This window comes from Mus musculus, chromosome 3, assembly GCF_000001635.26.
Source record: "Mus musculus strain C57BL/6J chromosome 3, GRCm38.p6 C57BL/6J".
Lineage (NCBI taxonomy): Eukaryota > Metazoa > Chordata > Mammalia > Rodentia > Muridae > Mus > Mus musculus.
This window is the reverse complement of record NC_000069.6, coordinates 22,331,542-22,350,983: the sequence shown is the minus strand read 5'-3', so window position 1 is coordinate 22,350,983 and position 19,442 is coordinate 22,331,542. Positions and strand designations below refer to the sequence as shown.

Genomic DNA, 19,442 nt, shown 5'->3' with positions numbered 1-19,442 from the left:
GCTGAGCCTTAGCAGTTAACTCTCCTGCCTTAGTAGCATATAATTCTTAACACATTCACACTAGTAACAAATTGAACCTGGGTTAGTATCTTTTCCTAGGAAACTCATTGATAATAATGTGACTTTTAAGACTAATTATTTCTAGCACCTTTCCTTTTACAAGATGAAGAAACAGATTTTTGTGATTATCCAGAAGAGATATAGATCTTAGAGACAGTTCTGCATAGAATAGATATTTAGGACTTAGTGTGAAAGGACAGGATCTGACCATCCTTTCAATTGTTAGCCAGGAATAAGTACATGGGGCCCTAGAGATCCCATTGCCTGGATGGAACAGAGAGGTTTCATAAGATTGGGAAAACAGCATGGTAAGTTTAAGAGTATTTATATAAGCAGGCATATCCCATGTAAAAACCCAGACATAGCCATGAATCCAGTAAGCTCCAGCCTCGAGGGGCCAAAAACAGGGTGATTATCACTTGGTAATATGGCCCTTGTCTCTATATTGGATTTTAATATGTGTACTCTTTGGTTGGTGATTTAGTTCCTGGGAGCTATGGGGAGCACTGGTTGGTTCATATTGTTGTTCCTCCTATGGGTCTGCAAACCTCTTCACCTCCTTGGACCCTTTTTCTAGTTCCTCCATTGGGAACCGTTGTGCTCATTCCAATGGTTGGCTGATAGCATCCACTTCTGTATTTGTCAGATACAGGTAGAGCCCCTCAGGAGACAGCTATATCAGTCTCCTGTCAGCAAGCACTAGTTGGCATCCACAATACTGTCTGAGTTTGGTCACAGTATATGGGATGGATCCCCAGGTGGGGCAGTCTCTGGATGGCCTTGCCTTCAGGCTATGCTCCACACTTTGTCTCTGTATCTCCTCCCATGGGTATTTTGTTCACCCTTCTAAGAAGGACTGAAGTATCCACACTTTGGTCTTCCTATTTTGAGCTTCATGTGGTCTGTGAATTGTAACTTGGGTATGCTGAGCTTCTGGGCTAAGATCCACTTATCAGTGAATAAGTGTGTGTTCTTTTGTGATTGGGTTACATTACTCAGGATGATATTTTCTAGTTCCATCGATTTGCCTAAGAATTTCATAAATTCATTGCTTTTGATAGCTGTGTAGTACTCTATTATATAAATGTACCAAATTTTCTGTATCCATTCCTCTGTTAAGGGACATCTGGGTTCTTTCCAGCTTCTGGCTATTATAAATAAGGTTACTGCCTTTCTGAAACCTGGTGGTGCATGCTACAGAGCTCTGACTAGTCTGCTCCATCCTGACTCACCGCTGTTTGTTCCTGCTGAGGAAAAAGTCAGTCAGTAAGCTGCAGCTCAGCCATGGTGTTTAAAGATACCCTCAGCCATGACATTTAAAGATACCAGAAAGATGTCTATGGAGCCTGAAGTGTCGATTCACCAAATTCGAATCATGCTCAACAGCCACAGTGTGAAGTCACTGGCTGTACTGGCTAGTGTTGTGTCAACTTGACACAGCTGGAGATATCACAGAGAAAGGAGCTTCAGTTGAGGAAATGCCTCCATGAGATCCAACTGTAAGGCATTTTCTCAATTAGTGATCAAGGGGGAAAGGCCCCTTGTGGGTGGTGCCATCTCTGGGCTGGTAGTCTTGGATTCTATAAGAGAGCAGGCTGAGCAAGCCAGGGGAGGCGAGCCAGTAAATAACATCCCTCCATGGCCTCTGCATCAGCTCCTGCTCCCTGACCTGTTTGAGTTCCAGTCCTGACTTCCTTTGGTGATGAACAGCAGCATGGAAGTGTAAGCCGAATAAACCCGTTCCTCCCCAACTTGTTTCTTGGTCATGATGTTTGTGCAGGAATAGAAACCCTGACTAAGACACTGGCGAAGGTTTGTGTGGACTTGATCAGAGGCATAAAAGACAAGAATCTGAAAGTGAAAGGATAGGTGCACATGCCTACCAAGACATTGAGAATCACTACCAGAAAAACACCTTGTGGTAAAGGTTCCAAGACATGGGATCCTTTCCAGATGAGGATCCAGAAGCAACTCATTGATTTACATAGTCCTTCTGAGACTGTTAAGCAGATTACTTCCATCAGTGTTGAGCCAGGAGCTGAGGTTGAAGTCACCATTGCAGATGACGAAGTCAACTGAATAAATTGACTTAATTGTTAAATCTAAAAATAAAATAAAATAAAATAAGATAAAATAAATAAGGGAACTATGAACATAGTGGAGCATGTGTCCTTCTTACATGTTGAAACATCTTCTGGTTATATGCGCAGGAGAGGTATTGCTGGGTCCTCAGGTAGTACTATGCCCAATTTTCTGAGGAACCACAAACTGATTTCCAGAGTGATTATACCAGCTTGCAATCCCTGAGTATTTTATCTTAGCCATTCTAACTGGTGAGAGGTAGAATCTCAGGGTTGATTTGATTTGCATTTCCCTGATGATTAAGGATGTTGAACCTTTTTTCAGGTGCCATTTGGTATTTCTCAGTAGAGCATTCTTTGTTTAACTCTGTACCCCATTTTTTATTATTTAAACAATTTTTATTAGTTATTTTCTTCATTTACAATTCAAATGCTATCCCTAAAGTCCCCTATAACCTCCCCCTGCCCCACTCCCCAACCCACCCACTCCTGCTTCCTGGACCTGGCATTCCTCTGTACTGGGACAGATAATCTTTGAAAGACCTAGGGCCTCTCCTCCCAATATTGGCTAATTAGGCCATCTTCTGCTATATATGCAGCTAGAGATAAGAGCTCAGGGGGTACTGGTTAGTTCATATTGCTGTTCCTCCTATAGGGTTACAGACCCATTCACCTCCTTGGGTACTTTCTCTAGCTCCTCCATTGGGGGCCCTGTGTTCCATCCAATAGATGACTTTGAGCATCTACTTCTGTATTTGCCAGGCACTGGCTATATCAGGATCCTGTCAGCAAAATCTTGCTGTCATATGCAATAGTGTCTGCATTTGGTGGCTGATTATGGTATGGATCCTGGGATGGGGCAGTCTCTGCATGGTCCTTTCTTCCATCTCAGCTCCAAACTTTGTCTCTGTAATTCCTTACATGGGTATTTTGTTCCTCATTCTAAGGAGGGACGAAGTATCCACACTTTGGTCTTCCTTCTTCTTGAGTTCCATTTGTTTTGCAAATTGTGTCTTGGGTATTCTAAGTTTCTGGGCTAATATCTGCTTATCAGTGAGTGCATATCATGTGAGTTTTTTTGTGACAGGGTTACCTCACTCAGGATGATATCCTCCAGATCCATCCATTTATCCAAGAATTTCATAAATCCATTGTTTTTAATAGCTGAGTAGTACACCATTGTGTAATGTACCATATTTTCTGTATCCATTCCTCTGTTGAAGTACATCTGGGTTCTTTCCATCTTCTGGCTATTATAAATAAGGCTGCTATGAACATAGTGGAGCATGTGTTCTATTACCAGCTGTAACATCTTCTGGATATATGCCCAGGAGTGGTATTGCTGGATCTTCCATTAGTACTATGTCCAATTTTCTGAAGAACGGCCAAACTTATTTCCAGAGTGGTTGTACAAGCCTGCAATCCCACCAGCAATGAAGGAATGTTCCTCTTTCTCCACATCCTCACCAGCAACTGCTGTCACCTGAATTTTTGATCTTAACCATTCTGATTGGTGTGAAGTGGAATCTCAGGGTTGTTTTGATTTGCATTTCCCTGATGATTAAAGATTGTACTCCATTTTTAATAGGGTTTTTTGGTTCTCTGGTGTCTAACTTCTTGAGTTCTTTGTACATATAGGATATTAGCCCTGTGTTAGATTTAGGATTGGTAAAGATCTTTTCCCAATCTGTTGGTTGCCATTTTGTCCTATTGACAGTGTCCTTTGCCTTACAGAAGCTTTGCAATTTTATGAGTCCCCATTTGTTAATTCTTGATCTTAGAGCATAAGCTATTGGTGTTCTGATCAGGAAATATTCCCCTGTGCCCATGTACTCCAGGCTCTTCCCCACTTCCTATTCTATTAGTTTCAGTCTACCTTGTTTTATGTGGAAGTTCTTGATCAACTTGGACTTGAGCTTTGGACAAGGAGATAAAAATGGATTGATTTACATTTTTCTACATGCTAACCACCAGTTGAACCAGCATCATTTGTTAAAAATGCTTTCTCTTTTTCCACTTGATGGTTTTGGTTCCTTTGTCAAAGATCAAGTGACCATAGGTATATGGGTTCATTTCTTCAATTCTGTTCCATTGACCTACCTGCCTGTCACTATACTAATTCCAATGAAGCTTTTATGACAATTGCTCTGTATAACAACTTGAGGTCAGGTCAGAAATTCTTTTATTGTTGAGGATAGTTTTTGCTAGCCAAGGCTTATTGTTATTCCAGATGAATATGCAAATTGTTTCTTCTAACTCTTTAAAGAATTGATTTAAAATTTTGATGGGGATTGCATTGAATCTGTAGATTGTTTTTGGCAAGATTGCCATTTTTACTATATTAATCCTGCCAATCCATGAGCATGGGAGATCTTTCCATCTTCTGAGATCTTCTTCAAATTCTTTCTTCAGAGACTTGAAGTTCTTGTCATATAGATCTTTCACTTGTTTACTTAAAGTCACACCAAGGTATTTTATATTATTTTTGATTATTGTGAAGGGTGTTGTTTCCCTAATTTCTTTTTCAGCCTGTTTGTCTTTTGAGTAAAGGAAGGCAACTGATTTGTTTGAGATAATTTTCTATCCAGCAACTGTGCTGAAGTTGTTTATCAGGTTTATGAGTTCTCTGGTGGAATTTTTGGGGTCAATTAAGTATACTATAATTTCATCTGAAAATAGTAATATTTTGACTTCTTCCTTCTCAATTTGTAGCCCTTTGACCTCCTTTTGTTGTCTAATTGCTCTGGCTAGGACTTCAAGTCCTATATTGAATAGGTAGGGACAGAATGGGAAGCATTGTCTAGTCCCTGATTTTACTGGGATTCCTTCAAGTTTCTGTCCATTTAATTTGATCTTGGCTACTGGTTTGCTGTATATTGATTTTACTATGTTTAGGTATGGGCCTTGAATTCCTGATCTTTCCAAGACTTTTATCATGAAAGGGTGTTAGATTTTGTCAAATACTTTCTCAGCATCTAATGAGATGATCATATGGGTTTCCTTTTTCCTTTGAGTTTGTTTATATAGTGGATTATGTTGATGGATTTCCATATATTGAATCATCCTTGCATCTGTGGGATCAAGGCTACTTGATCATGATGGGTGATCCTTTTCATGTGTTCTTGGATTTGGTTTGTGAGAATTTTATTGAGTAATTTTACATCAATATTAATAAGTGAACTTGGTCTGAAGTTCTCTTTCTTTGTTGAATCTGTGGGTGGTTTATGTATCAAAGTAATTGTGGCTTCATAGAACCAGTAGGGTAGAATTCATCCTGTTTCTATTTTGTGGAATAGTTTGAGGAGTATTGGCATTAGGACTTCTTTGAAGGCCTGACAGAACTCTGCAGTAAACCCATCTGGTCCTGGACTTTTTTTGGTTGTGAGACTATTAATGACTGTTTCTATTTCTGTAGCAGATATGGGACTGTTTTGATAATTTATCTGATCCTGGTATCTGTCTAGAAAGTTGTCCATATCATCCAGATTTTCCAGTTTTGTTGAGTATAGGCTTTTGTAGTAGGATTTGATGATTTTTTTTTTTGGATTTCCTCAGATTCTGTTGTTATATCTCTCTTTTCTTTTCCAATTTCATTAATTTGGGTACTGTCTCTGTGCCTTCTGCTTAATCTGGCTAAGAGTTTATCTATCTTGTTGATTTTCTCAAACAACCAGCTCCTGGTTTTCTTCATTCTTTGTATAGTTCTTTTTGTTTCCATGTGGTTGATTTCAGCCCTGAGTTTGATTATTTTCTGCCATCTACACTTTTGGGTATATTTGCTTCTTTTTGATCTAGAGCTTTCAGATGTTCTGTTAAGCTGCTAGTGTATGCTCTATCCAGTTTCTTTTTAAAGGCACCCAGAGCTATGAGTTTTCCTCTTAGAACTGCTTTCATTGTGACCCATAAATTTGTGTATTCTGTATCTTCATTTTCATTAAATTCTATAAAGTCTTTAATTTCTTTCTTTGTTTCTTCCTTGACCAAGTTATCATTGAGTAGAGTGTTGTTCAGTTTCCACGTGAATGTTGGATTTCTATTATTTATGCTGTTATTGAAGATCAGCCTTAATTCATAGTGATCTGAGAGGATGCATGGGATTATTTCAATCTTCTTATATAGGTTGAGGTCTTATTTGTGACCAATTAAATGATGAATTTTGGAGAAGGTACTATGAGGTGCTGAGAAGAAGGTACATTCTTTTGATTTGGGATGAAATGTTCTATAGATATCTGTTAAATCCATTTGGTCCAAAACTTATGTTAGTTTCACTGTGTCTCTGTTTAGTTTGTCTTTCCCTGATCTGTACAATGATGTAAGTGGGGCGTTAAAGTCCCCCACAATTATTGTGTGAGGTTCAATGTGTGCTCTTAGCTTTAGTAAAGTTTCTTTTATGAATGGGGGTACCCTTGCATTCGGAGCATAGATGTTCAGAATTGAGAGTTCTTCTTGGTAGATTTTTCCTTTGAGTAGTTTGCAGTATCCATCCTTATCTTTTTTTTTTTTTTTTTGGATGACTTTTTGTTGAGAGTTGCTTTTATTCACTATTAGAATGGCTACTCCAGTTTGTTTCTTGGAACCATTTTCTTGGAAAATTGTTTTCCAGTCCTTTACTCTGAGATAGTGTCTGTCTTTAACGGTGAGGTGCATTTCCTGTATGCAGCAATATATTCGGTCTTGTTTATGTCTCCAGTCTGTTATTCTATGCATTTTTATTGAGGAATTGAGTCCACTGATGTTAAGAGATATTAAGGAATAATGATTGTTACTCCCTGTTTTATTGTTATTTCTATGTTTGTGTGGTTATCTTCTTTTGGGTTTCTTGAAAGAAGATTACTTTCTTGCTTTTTCTCAGTTGTAATTTCCTTCCTTGTGTTGGTATTTTCCATATATTATCCTTTGTAAAGCTGGATTTGTGGAAAGATATTGTGTAGATTTGGTTTTGTCATGGAATATCTTGTTTTCTCCATCTGAGAGTAACTGAGTAACTGAGAGTTTTGCTGGGTATAGTATCCTAAGCTGGCATTTGTATTCTCTTAGGGTCTGTATGACATCTGACCAGGATCTTCTAGCTTTCATAGTCTCTGGGGAGAAATCTGGTGTAATTCTTATAGGTCTGCCTTTATATGTTACTTGACCCTTTTCCATTGCTGCTTTTAATATTCTATCTTTATTTAGTGCATTTGTTGTTCTGATTATTATGTGTCAGGAGGAACTTCTTTTTTGGTCCAGTCTATTTGAAGTTCTGTAGGTTTCTTGTGTGTTCATGGGAATCTCTTTCTTTAGGTTAAGGAAGGGTTCTTCTACAATTTTGATGAAGATATTTCTGGCCCTTTAAATTGGGAATCTTCACTCTCTTTTATACCTATTATTCTTAGGTTTGGTCTTCTCATTTTGTCCTAAGTTTCCTGTATATTTGGGGTTAGGATCTTTTTGCATTTTGCCTTTGACTGTTGTGTCAATATTTTCTTTTTTTTTTTTTTCTTTCTTTATTTTTCAATCTGGATTTCTTTTATTTATTTGTCTTTCTTTTTTTTTAATTAGGTATTTATTTCATTTACATTTCAAATGCTATCCCAAAAGTCCCCCACACCATCCCCCACCCACTGCCACTTCTTAGCCCTGGCGTTCCCCTGTACTGAAGCATATAAAGTTTGCATGACCAATGGGCCTCTCTTTCCACTGATGGCTGACTAGGCTAACTTCTGATACATATGCAGCTAGAGACACGAGTTCCGGGGGGTACTGGTTAGTTCATATTGTTGTTCCACCTATAGGGTTGCAGATCCCCATAGCTCCTTGGGTACTTTCTCTAGCTCCTCCATTGGGGGCCCTGTGATCCATCCAATAGCTGACTATGAGCATCCACTTCTGTGTTTGCCAGGCACCGGCATAGTCTCACAAGAGACAGCTATATCAGGGTCCTTTCAGTAAAATCTTGCTAGTGTATGCAATGGTGTCAGCGTTTAGAGGGTGATTATGGGATGGATCCCCGGGTTTGGCATTCTCTAGATGGTCCATCCTTTCGTTTCAGCTCCAAACTTTGTCTCTGTAACTCCTTCCATGGGTGTTTTGTTCCCAAATCTAAGAAGGGGCAAAGTATCTTCTGCACCTGAGATTCTCTCTTCTATCTCTTCTAATCTGTTGGTGATGCTTGCATCTATGACTCCTGGTCTCTTTCTAGGTTTTCTACCTCCAGTGTTGTCTCCCTTTGTGATTTCTTTATTGTTTCTATTTCCACTTTTAGATCCTGGATGGTGTTGTTCAGTTCCTTCACCTGTTTTGTTGTGCTTTTCTGTAATTCTTTAAGGGATATTTGTGTGTTTAAGGGATCTTTAAGGTCTTCTATCTGTTTACTTGTGTTCTCCTGTATTTCTTTTTTTTTTAACATTTTTTTCCATTTTTTAATTAGGTATTTAGCTCATTTACATTTCCAATGCTATACCAAAAGTCCCCCATACCCACCCACCCCCACTCCCCTACCCACCCACTCCCCCTTTTTGGCCCTGGCGTTCCCCTGTACTGGGGCATACAAAGTTTGCGTGTCCAATGGGCCTCTCTTTCCAGTGATGGCCGACTAGGCCATCTTTTGATACATGTGCAGCTAGAGTCAAGAGCTCCAGGGTACTGGTTAGTTCATAATGTTGTTCCACCTATAGGGTTGTAGATCCCTTTAGCTCCTTGGGTTCTTTCTCTAGCTCCTCCATTGGGAGCCCTGTGATCCATCCATTACCTGACTGTGAGCATCCACTTCTGTGTTTGCTAGGCCCCGGCATAGTCTCACAAGAGATAGCTACATCTGGGTCCTTTCGATAAAATCTTGCTAGGGTATGCAATGGTGTCAGCGTTTGGATGCTGATTATGGGGTGGATCCCTGGATATGGCAGTCTCTACATGGTCCATCCTTTCATCTCAGCTCCAAACTTTGTCTCTGTAACTCCTTTCATGGGTGTTTTGTTCCCAATTTAAGGAGGGGCATAGTGTCCACACTTCAGTCTTCATTCTTCTTGAGTTTCATGTGTTTAGCAAATTGAACCTTATATCTTGGGAATCCTAGGTTTGGGGCTAATATCCACTTATCAGTGAGTACATATTGTGTGAGTTCCTTTGTGAATGTGTTACCTCACTCAGGAAGATGCCCTCCAGGTCCATCCGTTTGGCTAGGAATTTCATAAATTCATTCTTTTTAATAGCTGAGTAGTACTCCATTGTGTAGATGTACCACATTTTCTGTATCCATTCCTCTGTTGAGGGGCATCTAGGTTCTTTCCAGCTTCTGGCTATTATAAATAAGGACGCTATGAACATACTGGAGCATGTGTCCTTCTTACCAGTTGGGGCATCTTCTGGATATATGCCCAGGAGAGGTATTGCTGGATCCTCCGGTAGTACTATGTCCAATTTTCTGAGGAACCGCCAGACGGATTTCCAGAGTGGTTGTACAAGCCTGCAATCCCACCAACAATGGAGGAGTGTTCCTCTTTCTCCACATCCACGCCAGCATCTGCTGTCACCTGAATTTTTGATCTTAGTCATTCTGACTGGTGTGAGGTGGAATCTCAGGGTTGTTTTGATTTGCATTTCCCTGATGATTAAGGATGTTGAACATTTTTTCAGGTGCTTTTCTGCCATTCGGTATTCCTCAGGTGAGAATTCTTTGTTCAGTTCTGAGCCCCATTTTTTAATGGGGTTGTTCGATTTTCTGAAGTCCACCTTCTTGAGTTCTTTATATATGTTGGATATTAGTCCCCTATCTGATTTAGGATAGGTAAAGATCCTTTCCCAATCTGTTGGTGGTCTTTTTGTCTTATTGACGGTGTCTTTTGCCTTGCAGAAACTTTGGAGTTTCATTAGGTCCCATTTGTCAATTCTCGATCTTACAGCACATGCCATTGCTGTTCTGTTCAGGAATTTTTCCCCTGTGCCCATATCTTCAAGGATTTTCCCCACTTTCTCCTCTATAAGTTTCAGTGTCTCTGGTTTTATGTGAAGTTCCTTGATCCACTTAGATTTGACCTTAGTACAAGGAGATAAGTATGGATCGATTCGCATTCTTCTACATGATAACAACCAGTTGTGCCAGCACCAATTGTTGAAAATGCTGTCTTTCTTCCACTGGATGGTTTTTGCTCTCTTGTCGAAGATCAAGTGACCATAGGTGTGTGGGTTCATTTCTGGGTCTTCAATTCTATTCCATTGGTCTACTTGTCTGTTTCTATACCAGTACCATGCAGTTTTTATCACAATTGCTCTGTAGTAAAGCTTTAGGTCAGGCATGGTGATTCCACCAGAGGTTCTTTTATCCTTGAGAAGACTTTTTGCTATCCTAGGTTTTTTGTTATTCCAGATGAATTTGCAAATTGCTCCTTCTAATTCGTTGAAGAATTGAGTTGGAATTTTGATGGGGATTGCATTGAATCTGTAAATTGCTTTTGGCAAGATAGCCATTTTTACAATGTTGATCCTGCCAATCCATGAGCATGGGAGATCTTTCCATCTTCTGAGATCTTCTTTAATTTCTTTCTTCAGAGATTTGAAGTTTTTATCATACAGATCTTTCACCTCCTTAGTTAGAGTTACGCCAAGATATTTTATAACATTTGTGACTATTGAGAAGGGTGTTGTTTCCCTAATTTCTTTCTCAGCCTGTTTATTCTTTGTATAGAGAAAGGCCATTGACTTGTTTGAGTTTATTTTATATCCAGCTACTTCACCGAAGCTGTTTATCAGGGTTAGGAGTTCTCTGGTAAAATTTTTAGGGTCACTTATATATACTATCATATTATTTGCAAAAAGTGATATTTTGACTTCCTCTTTTCCAATTTGTATCCCCTTGATCTCCTTTTGTTGTCTAATTGCTCTGGCTAATACTTCAAGTACTATGTTGAAAAGGTAGGGAGAATGTGGGCAGCCTTGTCTAGTCCCTGATTTTAGTGGGATTGCTTCCAGCTTCTCTCCATTTACTTTGATGTTGGCTACTGGTTTGCTGTAGATTGCTTTTATCATGTTTAGGTATGGGCCTTGAATTCCTGATATTTCCAAAACTTTTATCATGAATGGGTGTTGAATCTTGTCAAATGCTTTTTCTGCATCTAACGAGATGATCATGTGGTTTTTGTCTTTGAGTTTGTTTATATAATGGATTACATTGATGGATTTTCGTATATTAAACCATCCCTGCATTCCTGGAATAAAACCTACTTGGTCAGGATGGATGATTGCTTTAATATGTTCTTGGATTCGGTTAGCAAGAATTTTATTGAGGATTTTTACATCGATATTCATAAGAGAAATTGGTCTGAAGTTCTCTATCTTTGTTGAGTCTTTCTGTGGTTTAGGTATCAGAGTAATAGTGGCTTCATAAAATCAGTTGGGTAGAGTACCTTCTACTTCTATTTTGTGAAAGAGTTTGTGCAGAACTGGAATTAGATCTTCTTTGAAGGTCTGATAGAACTCTGCACTAAACCCGTCTGGTCCTGGGCTTTTTTGGGCTGGGAGACTATTAATAACTGCTTCTATTTCTTTAGGTGACATGGTACTGTTTAGATGGTCAACTTGATCCTGACTCAACTTCGGTACCTGGTATCTGTCCAGAAATTTGTCCATTTCGTCCAGGTTTTCCAGTTTTGTTGAGTATAACCTTTTGTAGAAGGATCTGATGGTGTTTTGGATTTCTTCGGGATCTGTTGTTATGTCTCCCTTTTCATTTCTGATTTTGTTAATTAGGATTTTGTCCCTGTGCCCTTTAGTGAGTCTAGCTAAGGGTTTATCTATCTTGTTGATTTTCTCAAAGAACCAACTCCTCGTTTGGTTAATTCTTTGAATAGTTCTTCTTGTTTCAACTTGGTTGATTTCACCCCTGAGTTTGATTATTTCCTGCCATCTACTCCTCTTGGGTGAATTTGCTTCCTTTTTTTCTAGAGCTTTTAGATGTGTTGTCAAGCTGCTAGTATGTGCTCTCTCCCGTTTCTTCTTGGAGGCACTCAGAGCTATGAGTTTCCCTCTTAGAAATGCTTTCATTGTGTCCCAAAGGTTTGGGTACGTTGTGGCTTCATTTTCATTAAACTCTAAAAAGTCTTTAATTTCTTTCTTTATTCCTTCCTTGACCAAGGTATCATTGAGAAGAGTGTTGTTCAGTTTCCACGTGAATGTTGGCTTTCCATTATTTATGTTGTTATTGAAGATCAGTCTTAGGCCATGGTGGTCTGATAGGATACATGGGACAATTTCAATATTTTTGTATCTGTTGAGGCCTGTTTTGTGACCAATTATATGGTCAATTTTGGAGAAGGTCCCGTGAGGTGCTGAGAAGAAGGTATATCCTTTTGTTTTCGGATAAAATGTTCTGTAGATATCTGTTAGGTCCATTTGTTTCATAACTTCTGTTAGTTTCACTGTGTCCCTGTTTAGTTTCTGTTTCCACGATCTTCCATTGATGAAAGTGGTGTGTTGAAGTCTCCCACTATTATTGTGTGAGGTGCAATGTGTGCTTTGAGCTTTACTAAAATGTCTTTAATGAATGTGGCTGCCCTTGCATTTGGAGCGTAGATATTCAGAATTGTGAGTTCCTCTTGGAGGATTTTACCTTTGATGAGTATGAAGTGTCCCTTCTTGTCTTTTTTGATAACTTTGGGTTGGAAGTCGATTTTATCTGATATTAGAATGGCTACTCCAGCTTGTTTCTTCAGACCATTTGCTTGGAAAATTGTTTTCCAGTCTTTCACTCTGAGGTAGTGTCTGTCTTTTTCCCTGAGATGGGTTTCCTGTAAGCAGCAGAATGTTGGGTCCTGTTTGTGTAGCCAGTCTGTTAGTCTATGTCTTTTTATTGGGGAATTGAGTCCATTAATATTAAGAGATATTAAGGAAAAGTAATTGTTGCTTCCTTTTATTTTTGTTGTTAGAGTTGGCATTCTGTTCTTGTGGCTGTCTTCTTTTTGGTTTGTTGAGGGATTACTTTCTTGCTTGTTCTAGGGCGTGAATTCCGTCCTTGTATTGCTTCTTTTCTTTTATTATCCTTTGAAGGGCTGGATTCCTGGAAAGATATTGTGTGAATTTGTTTTTGTCGTAGAATACTTTGGTTTCTCCATCTATGGTAATTGAGAGTTTGGCAGGGTATAGTAGCCTGGGCTGGCATTTGTGTTCTCTTAGTGTCTGTATAACATCTGTCCAGGCTCTTCTGGCTTTCATAGTCTCTGGTGAAAAGTCTGGTGTAATTCTGATAGGCCTTCCTTTATATGTTACTTGACCTTTCTACCTTACTGCTTTTAATATTCTATCTTTATTTAGTGCATTTGTTGTTCTGATTATTATGTGTCGGGAGGAATTTCTTTTCTGGTCCAGTCTATTTGGAGTTCTGTAGGCTTCTTGTATGATCATGGGCATCTCTTTTTTTATGTTTGGGAAGTTTTCTTCTATAATTTTGTTGAAGATATTAGCTGGCCCTTTAAGTTAAAAATCTTCATTCTCATCAATTCCTATTATCCGTAGGTTTGGTCTTCTCATTGTGTCCTGGATTTCCTGGATGTTTTGAGTTAGGATCCTTTTGCATTTTGTATTTTCTTTGACTGTTGTGTCGATGTTCTCTATGGAATCTTCTGCACCTGAGATTCTCTCTTCCATTTCTTGTATTCTGTTGCTGATGCTCGCATCTATGGTTCCAGATCTCTTTCCTAGGGTTTCTATCTCCAGCATTGCCTCGCTTTGGGTTTTCTTTACTGTGTCTACTTCCCTTTTTAGTTCTAGTATGGTTTTGTTCATTTCCATTACCTGTTTGGATGTGTTTTCCTGTTTTTCTTTAAGGACTTCTACCTGTTTGGCTGTGTTTTCCTGATTTTCTTTAAGGGCCTGTAACTCTTTAGCAGTGTTCTCCTGTAATTCTTTAAGTGACTTATGAAAGTCCTTCTTGATGTCCTCTATCATCATCATGAGAAATGTTTTTAAATCTGGGTCTAGATTTTCGGTTGTGTTGGGGTGTCCAGGACTAGGTGGGGTGGGTGTGCTGCGTTTTGATGATGGTGAGTGGTCTTGATTTCTGTTAGTAGGATTCTTACGTTTGCCTTTCGCCATCTGGTAATCTCTGAAGCTAGCTGTTATAGTTGTCTCTGTTAAGAGCTTGTTCTTCAGGTGACTCTGTTAGCCTCTATAAGCAGACCTGGGAGGGTAGCGCTCTCCTTAGTTTCAGTGGGTAGAGTATTCTCTGCAGGAAAGCTCTCTTCTTGCAGGGAAGGTACCCAGATATCTGGTGTTCGAACCGGACTCCTGGCAGAAGTTGTATTCCACTCACTAGAGGTCTTAGGATCCCTTGTGGAATCCCGTGTGGGCCCTTGCGGGTGTCAGGCGACTCCACTGGCAAGGTAGCCCGGGGTCGAGTGGAGCGGAAGGGGCTTGTGTCCCAGGTCATGCCCGGGTAGTCTGCTTCCCTATGTGCCGCAGTCTCAGGTTCCGCGCGATTGGATTGGGGCCGGCGCTGTGTTCCACTCACCAGAGGTCTTAGGATCCCGTGGGGAATCCTGTGTGGGCCCTTCTGGGTGTCAGGCAACTCCGCTGGCAAGGAAGCCCGGGGCTCGAGTGGAGCGGAAGGGGCTTTTGCCCCGGGTCAGGCCCGGGTAGTCTGCTTCCCTATGTACCTCAGTCTCAGGTTCTGCGCGATTGGATTGGGGCCGGCGCTGTGTTCCACTCACCAGAGGTCTTAGGATCCCGTGGGGAATCCTGTGTGGGCCCTTGCGGGTGTTAGGCAACCCCGCTGGCAAGGAAGCCCGGGGCTCGAGTCTCTCCTGTATTTCTTTAAGGGAGTGATTTATGTTCTTCTTCTATCATCATCATTAGCTGTGATTTTAAATCAAAGGCTTGCTTTTCTGGTGTGTTGGGGTAACCAGGGTTCACTCTGGGTAGGAGAACTGAGTTCTGATGATGCCAAGTCATCTTGGTTCCTGTTGTTTATGTTCTTGTGCTTGCCTTTAGCTATCTGGTTGTCTCTAGCGTTAGTTGGTCTGGCTGTCTCTGACTTTAGCTTGGCCCTTCTGTAAGCCTGTGGGTCAGTATTACTGAGAGACTGGTACTCTCCAGGAAGAATTTGGTTACGGAGAGCTGTGGTCTACTGTTAGCTCTGGCATGCAGACAAAGACCAGAAGGATCCTGTCCCCAGCTCATCCTTGGTTTCTGTGTCCTGATGGCTCTGTGAGGGTCCGTCTTGGCCCAGGAATTTGAAGAGAAGTGGTGGTCTTGCTTGTGCTTGAAAGTGTGTAGGCCCTCCTGGGATGCTCACTCGCTCCTGGTACTATTTGGGTATGAAGCCCTATGGCAGAGGATCTGCTACAGGTAGAGATGGAAACCTGGAGGCTCCCATCCAAGGTAGCCCCTTGGTTCCTGTGTCCTGAGTGTTCTAGGTGGTTTCCTCTAAGCAGCAGTGATGGTCCTACCTGCACCCACAGGCCTGTCTGCACTCCTTGGAGGCTTGCTCCGTCCTGGCTCTATTTGGGTATGGATCCCTGTGGCAGAGGACCTGCTACAGATAGAGACAGAAACCAAAAGGCCCATAAATGTGAAAAAGAATAAAGTAGTTACAAATGCATATATTCTAGTGCTGTTCAATCACAGATCCAATGCTGTAAATGATAGATTGCCCTGTGCAACTGAGAAGGATACTTTTACTCAGGCTCTTGCAACAAGGAGAGCATGCATTAACCAAGAATGTCTCAGAGACAACAGAAAGTACAAGTGGGTATTGGAAGCCAACCAACAAGAACATCATTTCCTTATGGAAGGCACCACCATGAGTGACTTGGATTTCTTCTCATAGACAGAGATAACCTCCCTGACCAATCAGTCAGGCTCCTTTGGGCTCCTTTATCTACTAGGATTCCTGATTACCTGACCTTGCTCAGTTCAACAAGAATTCTACCACCATTGATATCATTGGATACCAGTTTTCAGTGAGCACTTCCAGAGCAAGAAATTTGTCAGAAACATGCGGACAGGAACAAAAGCAGATTATTTGATAAATGGTAGAACTCAGGATGTAGAAAACAAGAAATAAATAGAGGGGTAATTAAGAAACTCAATGACCACACTTTAAAGGATGGAGCATAAGTGCCAGCTAGTGTAGGACTTAAGAGTCACTTCGATAGTGAAGCTTTCTCTGTTCTCTCTGTTACATCTATTTAATACAATTGTATACATCACATTAGCATCTTAAATCTCCACCCAGGATTGTGTATTTTGTAACTCCAATGAGCCACAGCACATTTGAACCCACCTGTTCTGGTGATTCAAATGAGTTCTCATAAGCCTGGAGGATGGGGAATAGTTTTGTCTTTAGCAACATATTTGTTCTCCTATGCTAAACTTACACTCTCCATCCATTCCTCTGCCTTATCCTGAAACCAAACAAGCTCCTCTTGGAGTTTGCATCTGTTAGGTCATGGCTTTCCCCTTTAAGATGCTCATCTTTCTAATCAGCCAAATTATACAACCTAGGAGATCACGCAGTCCCACATTGGATGCTCTCTCTCTATCTATCTATCTATCTCTCTCTCTACCTCCCTACCTCCCTCCCTCTCTCTCCTCTCCTCAGACAGTAGGAAAGAGATCTGACAGCCCTTTTTTGCAGGGGTTTTATACATCCTACTTTATGGTCTTGCTCCTCCATGTTCTTTGTCACATAGGCTATCCCAGTCTAAACTACACAGTATAGGGCTTCCCACTCCACTCCACTAAAAGGGGGTAAAAGTGAGATATCTTTCAATGCTACTGTTTTCAACTCCCTCATAGACTTTCTTCTCTCCATGCCTGTGAGCTGTATGTCCCCAGATGCTCCTCTTATAATCAGGGTTGTCTTCATCCTTTCTCCTCTATTGCAACAATCTTGAATCCTGTTACATGAGTAAAGACTTACTTGCCTGTTTAATTCTGTCTGATACAGTTTTTCTTCACCACCAGTTAGCTATTTCTAGGACATCAATATGGAATAGGATTATTCAACAGTATGGCTTCTATAAACAAAGTCTCAGTAAAGTTCAATATTGTCAGAGCACACAACAAAAAATGGCTTCCTACGGTGTGCTGCATCAAGTAATTTACTGCCTTTAAATCAATTTTTTTTCTGTCAGAAAGCAAAATGTTACTCAATATGTTTGGGAAGTAGCTACTCTAGATGAAACTTCATGGAAGGAAATACAGGCCATTAACATAGGGCAAAAGAGACTACATAATACTACATGAAGGGGACACCAGGCTGATTAAGATAGGGCAAGAGAGAGTTTGCCTCACTCATCCAGAAGAACTTCTCTTATCAGAAAAGAATCAACTAACAAATATTGTCTTTAAATTTTACTTTCTTGGACAATCATGACTTCTTCATAGAATGTCATAGTTCCCTCAGTTCTTTAGAACAAACACTGTATGGCCTTTTGTTTTCAAATATATTTTTTTTCACCACCTTTCAAATGTGTGTATCCGTTCTTTTAAAAGTATACCACTTTCAAATCGTTTTTTCCAAGACTGACAACTCACCTTTCTGTACTAGATGTCCCACATCCCCTCTCCCTTACCTGAGTGTGGAGAGGTACCTTGACCCTATCTGACCACAGGAAAAGCTTTAAAACCTGAGTCTAAGAGAAAGCCTTGGGTGAGGCAATTCCCAACGTCTGGAAGGAGTAATACCATCCTTTCTGTGAGGTTTCTCTGCAGTTCTCTTCCCTCAACAAAGAAACATCTCTTAGCAACAAACAAGACCATATCAGAGAGTACAACCAATCAAAATATAAAGAAGAAGTGATTGTGCAATGCCCATAGCAATTGATCCACCTATAGCACAACTCCTGCACCTAAGGCTCAGGTAACGCCATGAAATAGGGGATGAAAAGGCTACAAGAGCCAGAGAGACAGGAAGTTTGGTGTAAGATTGCATTTCCTAGAAAGGGCAGAGAAGTTATACCCATGACGTCTCAACAACATGGCTACCTAAGAAGACCTAAAGAATGGCACTAATACAAGCACAGAGGGATAATCTCACAGAGTCCCAAACTAAGACAAAGAAAATCAGACAACTAAGGAATCCTGAGAGCACAAAATAATCTTCCTCAGGGAAGAGATATCCACTTGTTTGTCTTATAACATGTGTGTGTGTGTGTGTGTGTGTGTGTGTGTGTGTGTGTGTGTACAATTAAACAAAAGTAAGCCAGAGTCAGAGGTCATAAATTTTAAAGAGAGCAAGAATAAGAATTTATGGAAGGGGCTGGATGGAGGAAAGAGAGAGAAGACAAGTATGTAATTGTATTTTAAAGCAAAAACTTTAAAATTTAGAAAAGTATAATAAAATAAAATTAGAAATCTGTGGGCTTTATTGCCAACCCTTCAACTCAACTGGTGCCTGAATTGTTAACACTACTAAGGAGAATTTTCTAGAATCTTGTAACATCAGAGTTGAAGGTGATGGTTTATCTCTGATGAAAGAACAGCTATGGAATCATAAATGTCAGATCTGTTCCAGGAATCCACCATGTCAGGGGTTGGGAGTATAGCTCATTAGGTGTGGTGTAGAGTGCCAGCCCTGAACTTATAAAGTCATGGTTTTAACTCTATCACTACAAATACTGGATGTGGAGGCACACACATAAATGTAGTCCCAGCACTCAGGCAGGAGAATCAGGGATTCAAGGAGATTTTCCTACACATTAAGTTAAAGGGTGGGCTGAAATACATGATAACCTGCCTCAAAAAATAAAAAGAGCCAGGCATGGGGGTCACAAGCCTTTAATCTCAGCATTTAGGAGGCAAAGGCAGAAGGATCTCTGTGAGCTCAAAGTCAGCCTGTTCTACTTAGTAAACCTCATGCTAGCCCAAATTACATAGTGAAACTCTCAAAACCAAGAAAGAAAGAAAGAAAGAAAGAAAGAAAGAAAGAAAGAAAGAAAGAAAGAAAGAAAGAAAGAAAGAAAGAAAGAAAGAAAGAAAGAAAGAGAATAACCAAGCACCTAGCACCGCTGGCAACATGATCATGATGCAGGAAAGTCACTAAGAATCATCACTTGTACCCAGCCTCAACTAGTAGTCTCCACCCACCTCTTTCACTTTTCTTCTCTGTTCCACTTTTCCAGGATCCAGTCCACTGCATATCAGACTAGCTCTCCTGACTGATGGGCAGAGATGTCTTTTCCCACAAAACTGTGGTTATCTTCCTGCAGGAGAAAACAACAAGAAGTCCACATGTACATTTTTACACATCCTCCTTGAACTCACTCCTAAGACTCCCAGCAAACAGCAAGCCAGCACTTCCCCCTTGTAAACTAGGAGTTCCACCAACCT

The 19,442-nt window shown here is 40.4% G+C and overlaps 1 pseudogene; it reads left to right on the top strand.

The window, feature by feature from the left end:
• Positions 1-1,369: 1,369 nt before the first annotated feature.
• Gm37636 lies at positions 1,370-2,139 on the top strand (annotated as a pseudogene).
• The last annotated feature ends 17,303 nt before the right edge of the window (positions 2,140-19,442 follow it).